A 10643-nucleotide genomic window follows, 5' to 3' on the forward strand; every position below is an offset into this window, starting at 1 on the left:
CCAAGGATAGATTGGCTGGTAGATACTATGGTAGGTTTTGAACTTCTCACATTTATGGATGCATTTTCAGGTTATAACTAGATTCGGATGGCACCGCAAGATCAAGAGCACATTGTTTTCATTACCGACATGGGGGTGTACTACTACAAAGTGATGCTTTTCAGTCTGAAAAATGCCGGGGCAACATACCAAAGGATGGTCAATGAAATGTTCAGACAACAGCTCGGCAAGAACATGGAGGTATACATCGATGACATGATCATAAAAAGCAAGTCGACAAGTACGCATATGACCGACCTAGCTAAGACTTTCCAGACCCTCAAGCGGTTCAACATGCACCTAAATCCTTTAAAGTGCGTCTTTGGGGTCCGCTCCGACAAGTTCCTCGGATTCATCATCCACCAAAGGGGAATAGATGCCAACCCGAAAAAGGTTCGGGCCATAATAGAGATGTAGCCTCCACGCTCGATCAAGGAAGTGCAACGTCTCACCGGGAAACTGGCAGCGCTCAGTAGGTTTGTGTCGTGCCTCGGGGACAAGAGTCTCCCTTTCTTCCACGCTCTCCGACAGGCCGATGGCTTCACATGGACCTCGGAATAAGAGGAAGCCTTCAGAAAGCTGAGGGCGTACCTCGCTCAATTGCCCCGACTCGTGTCGCTTGAGCCGGGCGAGGTCCTTAGTCTTTACATGGCAGCCACTTCACGAGCGGTCAGCTCGATGGTAACCCGAGAGGCATCATCGGCATAGCAACCTATCTACTATGTCAGCCACATTCTCGTTGGTCCCTAGGTACGGTACCTCCCGATCGAGAAATTGATTCGCGCACTGATAAAGATGGCCCGAAAGCTGTGACCATACTTTCAAGCCCATACAATCAAGGTGATAACCGACCATCCCCTATGGCAAATCCTCTCAAAGTTCAACACTTCAGGGCGGATGCTGCGATGGTCGATCGAGCTCGACGAATTTGACATCCAATACGTCCCCAGGACGACCATAAAGGCCCAAGTATTGGCCAACTTCATCTTCGAACTAACCCCCAAGGACCATGCTATTAAACAGGGACATAACAAGTGCGCATGGACCTTGTATGTGGACAGCTCGGCAATCGCTGAGGGAGCAGGGGCCGGACTCATCCTAAAGAGCCCAACTGGGGAAACCTATGAACGGGCACTTCAGCTATGATTCAAGGCCACCAACAACGAGGCCGAATACGAAGTGTTACTCCATGGGTTGTGCCTCACCTTGGAAATCCAGGTGGGAGACCTCGAGGCCTTTAGCGACTCTCAACTGGTGGTGGGACATATCAACGGGAGCTACGAAGCTCGAGACCCGACAATGGCGCTATACTTGCCAAAAGTAAGATGGATCGCTTGCCGCTTCGACCATCTCTTGGTCATGAGGATACCTCATGTGTAGAACGTGCAAGCCGATGCCTTAGCCAGGCTAGCCTCCACTCATAACTCGGGAGGGACACCTGTTGAATCTCGTATTTTGATGATGAAACCAATTGATAAGTGTTTATATTTTAATCTACGTTTTGAGTGACACAGGATGCTTCGATCAGGATGAGACAATTAAAGCAGGAAGAATCATGTTGTGCCGGGGGAAAACATGTCAGAAGATAAGACGTCGGGCCAGAGGAACGGTCGACGTATCGATAGAAGGCTTCGGGCTGTGGATTCGGGCATCGGGCTAAGAAGAGCGGATATTATGCCAAGGATATTAGAGTTGCGGAGTCAACTAGCCGATTGGGAAATAGGCCGCAAGAGAGGACGATGCGTCGAAGAATCGAAGGAAGCGTCGAGGGACTAATAACATGCCGAACAACTTAATTAATTCTTAGTATTAATTATCTAGATCAAAGTATGTTTCTAAATGTGCAGGATTAACTACGATAGCAAGCCCAATGAAGTCCCGGAGTCAAGGATGTGATTACGTTGGGAGTTCGAGAGTTCGTCGGAAGTCCGAATGTTCATCGGAAGTTCTAGCGGAACTAGTCGAGAAGTCTCGAAGCTTGCTAGAGAAGCTCATCGAAACTTTCCAAGAAGATCATCGTGAAGTCCAGGAGCTTGCTTGGAGTATGTCGGAACATTGTCGAGAGATCATCGGAAGTTCGTTGGAAGATCGCCGGAAGCTCACTAGAAGAAACCTAGACTTACGGACTTTGTTTAGCTTAGTAAATGTCTTAAAATTCGTAGTTAGCACATAATAGGGATTAGAATTGGGCCAACCTAATTAGGGGGACAGTTGGGCCAAGTTTGGGCTGTGTTGGGCCAAGAGAAAGGCCCAAATAGTGACCAAACAAGTGAAACCGTCGTGGCACAGTCTCCGAGACTATGTCAGGCGGTGGTACCACCCAGACTCAGTCTCCAAGACTGTCTGGGTGGTGGTACTGTCCAATGTCAGACTGCAGGCGGTGGTACCGCCTAGAATAGGTGATGGTATCGCTCGTACTCTGAAATTTCGGGGGTTTGAATTTTGGGCTCCAAATTTGAATCCATTTGGGGCCTATAAATACCCCAGCTATTCCTGCATGGATTAACAAGAAATATTAAGCAAAACCCTATGATTCTAAAGTTGTAAACCTTAGAAAGTTGAGTTCCCTCCTCCCAAAGCTTAGAGAGATTTCTAAGGGAGGTGTGAGAGGGATACCTTGTAAAAGAGGGTTGTAAAAGGTTGTCTCCTAAACCTGTGAAAAGAAAAAGTGGGGTGTAAAAGGGTAGTTAGTCTTCGCCCATTGAAAGAAGACTGATAGTGGATATCGGTGGCCTCGACGGAAGAGGAATCGACGAAGTGGATGTAGGTCACGATGACCGAACCACTCTAAAATCTGGTTTGCTTTTCCTTTGAAAAATTTACTTTAAACTACAAACCATTTTACTTGCTTACTGCTTTCAATACATTTACAAACTCACTTTCAAGTCAAGCATATTTTCAAGATCGGTTTTCAACAAACGAGAACATTTTAGAACCGACGTGATTTTTACCGCTGCACTAATTCACCCCCCCCCTCTTAGTGCCGACCCCATTCCTAACAATTGGTATCAAAGCCTTGTTTTCTAATTTGGTTTAACACCCAAATAGAAATGGCTCTTTTCGGATTTCAAGAGGATCACTCTCTCATTTGTCCTCCCTTTTTCAATGGGACGGACTACACTTATTGGAAAACTCGAATGAGAGTTTTCTTGCTTTCATTGAATCTCGATTTATGGCACATAGTTGAATTTGGTTTTCAAAGGTCTTTTCTTCCAATGAACCATTGGAATGATTTAGAGAAGAAGACTTTTTCTCTAAATGCAAAGGCTATGAATGCCTTGTTTTGCTCCTTAGACAAAAACGAATTCAATCGGGTTTCTTTGGCAAAGGCTATAAATGCAAAGGCTGCGAAACAACTTTTGATATTTGGCACATTCTTGAAACCATACACGAAGGTACTAGTAGATTAAAAGTTTCAAAGATTAATCTTTTAATGCATGATTTCGAATTATTTCATATGAAACCAAGCAAAACCATTGTTGATATGTACACCTGTTTTACGGATGTCGTCAATGGTTTAAAAGCTCTTTGTAAAAGCTTTTCTAATTTTGAACTCGTTAACAATATTTTACAATTGCTTCATGAGAATTGAGATTTGAAAATAACGGCTATACAAGAATAAAAAAATTTGAATACTTTTTTGATCGAAGAACTTATTGGGTCTCTAATAACCTATGAAATGATGTGCAATGCACGTAAACAACTTGAGAACCACCTTCCAAAGAATAGGAAGGATTTCGGACTTGGAACACATGAAGACCACTCGAGCATAAGCTCAAGTGATGGTGAACTTGAACTCATCACAATGAAATTTAAAAGGTTCATTAAACATAAATTAAAGAACAAAAAGAACGAAACTACTTGCTATAAACGCAAGAAGAAGTTGGCAAAAGATGAATCGAGCTTCTCTAAAGACGAGAAGAAAATCAACAAAGGCGAGGTGGCAAACTACGCCTTAACGACTTTTGATGATGAGGTAAACGAAACTCCCTTAATTTATTTCGAAATTACATGATGCTTTTCATGATGTATTTTTTTTATAGTTTAGAATAATTATTTTCTTGAAAATTACATGTTTAAAAATGTAATAAAAATATAAAAAAATAGGAATCATGCTTATCCTTCTAGTAATTTTTTGAAAATGATTATGAAAATTGCATGATAAAGGAACAAAATGTTAGACTTAAATCTAATGCTTAAGATAAATCCTATGAATGTTTTTAAGAAGCATTAATGTGTATCATGTTGATTTCCATATTATTTCTCGATTTTGATTGAAGATGCTTCATGTTTAATGAAATCATACTTAATGATTTAATGATGCATAATGATGAAAACATTAAAAGTTTCGATACCATGATTGACGATTTTATTCTATGTATGAGATTTTAAAGTTATATATTGATCTGGATGATTTTTGTGATTTATTGATCTGGATGATTTTTATGATAAATCTTGCACTTTCATTTTAAATGATGATGTATATTTTTGTTTGGCATAAAAAGACAAAGAACATGCATGTATGAAATCAATCATATGAATTGAAACACTAAAAAGAGGACAGCTTTCTCCTTAAAAATTTTTCTTTATCTTATCGATTTTTCACTAAGAGATTGATAAAGTTGTTTAAGTCATTTTGAATCTCTCAAAAAGTGATTTTGATTTGAATGAAAATTTTTCAACCAAATCATGAGCTTTCTTTTTTATTTCTCTACTTAAGCTATCTTTTATGAGAATCAAAATATTTACTATCTTCGATGATCTTGAAAATAGTTTGAAATTATGCATGTTATATGTTAAACATTTGAAACCATGTTTTGGTATCATACATATCTAAGAAATGTTGATTTGACAAATTGAAAGAGTTGAAATTGAATGACGATTTTTCTCTTGAATATAAATCGTGATATTTCTTATATGAATCATCATTTTGATTTCTTGACATTTGATACATGAGATTTTTCTATGAATCAAGATTTTTCATACTATGATTCTTCTTGGTATTCACTAAAAAGGATGTATTCAAATTAACCATTATATGCTACTTGACATCTTTTAAGGTTTATGACTTAAATTTTATTATGTAAAATTCCTTGTATTCTTGAAGTATATCTCATCACCTAATTCTTCTTGTCATTCTTCATGTGATGATATGAATACATGAAATACTCATGATATTGTTTTGATGCTCTAAAATGATATAAATTTGCTAGCTTATGAGTATCATGTATGATATGATGATTGATTTATTTTTAGTATCATGCATTGAGTAAGGATGATATGTAAAGTTTTGGAATTGTGCATATTTTAATTTAAAACTAGGATGATGCACAAGTATAATGAAAAAGGATTAATATTTTACCCTTGTCATAATCTGAAAATTGGTATAAAGGGTCTTCCCTTCTTTTTGACATTGACAAAGGGGGAGATAAAAGATGCTAGCTCGTACAATTCAAGAAGAAAGCAAAAATTGCACTTCTCAAAAGAGAAGAAAGAACTTGCTTCTTGAACATCTCAAATTGTTAGCTTCCATGTTGTAAAATAATGTAACATTTTGTTAGCTTGCGTTTTTGCAAAGGAAGCAAAAATAATCTCACTTCTCAAAAGAGAAAAAATTGCTATCTTGAACATCACCAAGAATTGCTAGCTCGAAATCTCAAGAAGATGAAAAAATATGCTATCTTGAACATCGCAAAGAAAAGTAAATTTACAAACTTGCACAACTCTAAATTATTACTAGCTTGTATGTTGCAAAACTTGTTTTCTTTTTCAAACACTTGCTAGCTCGAACATTGCAAAACAAACATGCTGAACTTGCACATCTAGAAAAATTTACAAACTTGCATAACTCAAAATTTTTGCTAGCTTGCATGATGATAAAACTTGATATTATGTTTTTATTTATGAAATGATTTGAACTTGTATATCCCAAACACTTGATAGTTGGAACTTCTCCTTTTTCTTGATGACAAAGGGGGAGAAGTATGATCATGTTATGCATGATGACGTATTGTAAATATTCATGATAAAATTTGTAATGACTTGAATTCAGCTTGAATTCAAGGTTCTATCAATATGCCATATTGATAGGGGGAGTTTGATTAAACTCCGGGAGTTTGCTTTAACTCCGTCATCAATTGGTTATCATCATCAAAAAGGGGGAGATTGTTGAATCTCATATTTTGATGATGAAACCAATTGATAAGTATTTATGTTTTAATCTGTATTTTGAGTGATGCAGGATGCTTCGATCAGGATGAGACAATTAAAGCAGAAAGAATCATGTTATGCCGGGGGAAAACATGTTAGAAGATTGGATTTCGGGCTAGAGGAATAGTCGACGTATCAATAGAAGGCTTCGGGCTATGGATTCGGGCATTGGGCCAAGAAGAGTAGATATTGCTCCAAGGATATCAGAGTTGCAGAGTCAACTGGCCGATTGGGAAATATGCTGCAAGAGAGGATGATGCGCCGAAGAATCGGACGAAGCGTCGAGGGACCAATGACATGCCGGACAACTTGATTAATGCTTAGTATTAATTGTCTAGATCGAAGTATGTTTTCACATGTGCAGGATTAACTACGATAGCAAGCCAAATGAAGTCCCGGAGTCAAGGACGCGATTACGTTAGGAGTTCAAGAGTTCGTTGGAAGTTTGGATGTTCGTCGGAAGTTCTGGCAGAACTAGCTGAGAAGTCTCAGAGCTTGCCCAAGAAGCTCATCAGAACTCGCCAAGAAGATCATCGTGAAGTCCAGGAGCTTATCGGGAGTCCACCGGAACATTGCCGAGAGATCATCGAAAGTTCGCCGGAAGATCGCGGGAAGCTCGCCAGAAGAAACCTAGACTTATGGACTTTGTTTAGCTTAGTAAATGTCTTAAAATTTGTAGTTAGGACATAATAGGGATTAGAATTGGGCCAACCCAATTAGGGGACAGTTGGGCCAAGTTTGGGTTCTGTTTGTTAGGATCGAGAGCACTAAGAGGGGGGGGGGGTGAATTAGTGCAGCGGAAAACTTTCTGCGATTAAAACGAAACTGCGTTCGAATGATAAAAACAATTTCTGTGTAAAATCTGATTCTAAGCAAGATGATATTAAAGTTAATCTATGCAGGCATGTTGCAGCTATGATGAAAACCAGAATATAGGCGCAAACTGAAATCCGACGTTCGTACGAAGATGCTGATTTACGTTTAAATGCTGATTCCTAAATCACTTGATTAGGCAAGATGCAGTTTAAGCAAGAGTATGAAGGCAGTTTGCAGTTATGGTAAAGCTCAAAACGTAAACGTAATCTGAAATATGATGATCGTACGAAAAAGCAGATTTACGTCTAAATGGTGATTCAGAAAGTAAAAGGATTGAAACCCGATCGTAAAAGCGCAGAAGGCAGTAAGCTTCAGAGGAGGTTTGCAGTAAAGATAATATGCTCAAAGTAAATGCAAATTGAGATTTAGAGTGGTTCGGTCAATCTTGACCTACTCCACTTTTGGCTTCCTCCACCGACGAGGTCACCGACATCAACTAGAGGCTTTCCTTCAATAGGCGAAGGCCAACCACCCTTTTACAGTTTCACTCCTTTTGATAGGCTTAGGAGACAACCCTTACAAAAATTTTCTCTCCTCTCTTTACAACTTTGAACTTGGAAGAATAGAGGGAGAAGAACTTTGGGCTTTACAACAATTTTGAGCTCTAAGAATCACATAAAAGGATCAAGATTTCGGTATTGAATTGCTACCTTTCAGTGCTGAATGGGTGGGGTATTTATAAGCCCCAACCTAGTTCAAATTTGGAGCTCAAAACTGTCAATTCCTGGAATTCCGGGATCAGGCGGTTGCACCTCCTGACTGGAGCGGTTGCACCGCCTGGTAGAGCTCGAAGATTGAGCCTCTGGGCGGTGCCACCTCCTATCAGGGGCGGTTGCACCTCCTGCCAGAGCTCGAAGACTGAGCTCAGACGGTTGTACCTCCTGACTGAGGCGGTTGCACCGCCTGGCAGAGCTCGAAGACTAAGCTCAAGCGGTGCCACCTCCTGTCAGGGGAGGTTGCACCGCCCAGTCTCGCTCGGAGACTGAGCCCCAGGCGGTGCCATCGCCTGGCTGGGGTGGTTACACCTCCCAGTCTCGCTCGGAGACTGACTGAGCCTAGGCGGTGCAACCTCCTACCTTGGGCGGTTCAACCGCCTAGCAAAAATCAGGGTCCGAATGGGTTGATCCATTCGACCCGATTTGGGTTTTTTCAGGGGCCTAATTGCCCCAAGATTAAGTTAATGGGATCACCTCCCATTTCCAACTTAATCAATGTGCTAACTATGATTATTCCTTAGACATTTACTGCAGCTTGCTCCGGTGCGTCAATCGCTTCTTCCGGCGAGCTTCCGGCGAACTTCCGTCGATCATCCGATGAACCCTCGGTGATGCTCCTGCGGACTTCCGGCAAAATCCTGGACTTGCGATGATACACTTGGCGAGTTCCAACGAGCTTCTTTGGCAAGCTTATGGACTTCTCGGATTTGTTCCCGTAGAACCTCCGACGACTGTCTGAACTTCCGTCGAGCTCTCGAACTCCCAACGTGATCATTGTCATGACTCCGGCGCAACTCCTGCTGCATGTCTTACTTTCATCATAGTTAATCCTACACACTTATCTCAACATATAGGTTAGACAACAAATGACAATTGACTTCATCATCAAAATCTGAGATTCAACAATCTCCCCCTTTTTGATGATGACAATAAATTGATAATGGAGTTAACCTTAACTCCCCCTATCTACATGCCATACTTGAGATAAGTCATTCTTGAATTCAAGACTTAAGAATTCAAGTGACATCTCTGAAGATAATGTCAAGGCTTGACATTCGATGTCAAGGCTTGACATTTATTTTCAAATCTTACATAACAATTTTGAATGATGGTAATTGAAGCAATTCATCATATTGTAAGATATCAACATGTAAAGCTGTGAAGAAAGATTTTGATATCATTACATGATGTACACATTTCAAATATTTTAGCAAGTGTTGCATTTCTGTTCATATATGGCATCTGTTCATATATCTCTTGATGATGCAGGCATGGCATAATCATAGCATCAGTGTTTATAACATCAATTCATATATTTCTCCCCCTTTGTCATCAACAAAAAGCATGGTAGATGTGATACCAGGAGAACAATATAAGCAAGTTATCAAGCATATAAAGGAAGGCATGATACGTATAATGCTTTGAATACTTCTTCTCCTTTTTTGTTATAATCCTTTGTGCATGAAGGAGGAAAGTCATTTTATCAAATCCATTTCGGAAAAAATATTTTTCATAAGAGTGTATTTGATTTTTGTCATTCCAACTGTTAAGCGAATCCGAAAATGAAATGAATTCTTTCATGCATTCGGACAAGATTATGCTACAATTTTTCAAATACAATCATGAAGATAAAACATTTCAACACATGTTATCAAGTGATTTGATCATTCAATAAAGTCTGAAAAATAATTTTAACTAGTTTATGTATTCGGACACATCAACATTACTAATTCTCTTCTTATGAAATCAAATTGTTCTTCACTTAGAGGTTTTGTAAAAATGTCAGCTAGTTGATGTTTAGTATCAATGAACTCTATGGTTACATCATGATTAGTAACATGATCTCGTATAAAGTGATGTCTAATATCAATGTGTTTTGTTCTTGAGTGTTGTATAAGATTCTTAGTCAAGCATATTGCACTTGTGTTATCACATTTAATGAGAATATTTTTAAGATTAACTTTGTAATCTTCTAACGTGTTTTTCATCCATACAACTTGTGCACAGCATGCACTTGCTGTAATACATTCAGCTTCGGTTGTTGATAGTGTTGAATCTCGTATTTTGATGATGAAACTACTTGATATATGTTTATGATTTAATCTGCGTTTTGAGTGACGCAGAATGCTTCGATCAGGATGAGACAATTAAAGCAGGAAAATCATGTTGTGCCGAAGGAACATGTCAGAAGATTGGACGTCGGGCCGGTGGATCGGTCGACGTATCGATAGAAGGCTTCGGGCCGTGGACTCGGGCATCGGGCCAAGAAGAGCGGGTATTGTACCAAGGATATCGGAGTTGCGGAGTCAACTGGCCGATTGGGCAGTAGATCGTCGCAAAGTCCAGGAGTTTGCCGGAAGTCCGCAGAAGAATTACCGAGGGTTCATCGGATGATCGACGGAAGTTCGCCGGAAACTCGCCGGAAGAAGCGATTGACACATCGGAGCAAAGCTGCAGAAATTATCTTAGATTTAATCATAGTTAGCACGTTGATTAAGTTGGAAAATGGGAGGTGATCCCATTAGCTTAATCTTGGGGCAATTGGGCCCCTGAAAAGATTGAAATTGGGCCGAATGGAGCTAACCATTCGGACCCTGATTGCACCAAGAGGTGCAACCGCCTAGGCCAGGAGGTGGCACCGCCTGGGCTAAGTCTCCCAGCGAGACTGGGCGGTGCAACTGCCCCAGCCAGGAGGTGCAACCGCCTCAGCTCAGTCTTCGAGCTAGATTGGGCGGTGCAACCTCCCTGATAGAGAGGTAGCACCGCCTGAGCTCGGTCTTCGAGCTCTGGCAGAGAGGTGCA

The sequence above is a fragment of the Musa acuminata genome, chromosome BXJ3-7, assembly GCF_036884655.1.
Source record: "Musa acuminata AAA Group cultivar baxijiao chromosome BXJ3-7, Cavendish_Baxijiao_AAA, whole genome shotgun sequence".
Taxonomy (NCBI): Eukaryota; Viridiplantae; Streptophyta; class Magnoliopsida; order Zingiberales; family Musaceae; genus Musa; species Musa acuminata.